Genomic DNA, 658 nt, shown 5'->3' on the forward strand with positions numbered 1-658 from the left:
TTTTAATTGAATTGGTGCATTTTAAGTGTATTTATTTATTTAGTGGTTTATTTATATATTTCTGCTTTTTTTATAATTATGTCAGTTTTGGTCCTCCATACTGCAGAACTTAGAAGGAAAATCAATGTCTGAATCAGGTGTGTTGGAGCAGGAAAAACATAAAACATGTAGGGCTGCGGTCCTCGAGGACCAGGATTGCCCACCCCTGACTTAGAGGAAGTCTAAGGAACTTTTCTAAGGAAAATATTGCTTACCATTATATTAATATAACTGGAATGTGATTTTTATGTCATAAATATATCATCCCATGTAATAAATATATCATTCTATTTAACTTGATGCTCAGTTTCAAATGGCAAAAACGGGATTATTGAGTTTAATTAAAGCCCTCAATGAAGCTGTTGTTTCCGTTTTTCTGAAAGGGTACGTGAAGTGCTCAACTTTGGCGCCCAGAGGAGAACCAATGGAAAGTACCACACTGTGCGGGGGGTGACAAGGTGATTCTTGTTCATTTTTTATATTTTAAATCTCAACTTCAATTATTTCAACGTGCTATACAAGAAGTTTTATACACAAATATACTAATGTTTGTCTAATCGCTAAAACATTTAGAAATTGTATGATCATAACTCTGTTTATACGTAATGGTACAACCCAT

The sequence above is a fragment of the Austrofundulus limnaeus genome, unplaced genomic scaffold, assembly GCF_001266775.1.
Source record: "Austrofundulus limnaeus strain Quisiro unplaced genomic scaffold, Austrofundulus_limnaeus-1.0 Scaffold102, whole genome shotgun sequence".
In the NCBI taxonomy this organism is placed as follows: Eukaryota; Metazoa; Chordata; class Actinopteri; order Cyprinodontiformes; family Rivulidae; genus Austrofundulus; species Austrofundulus limnaeus.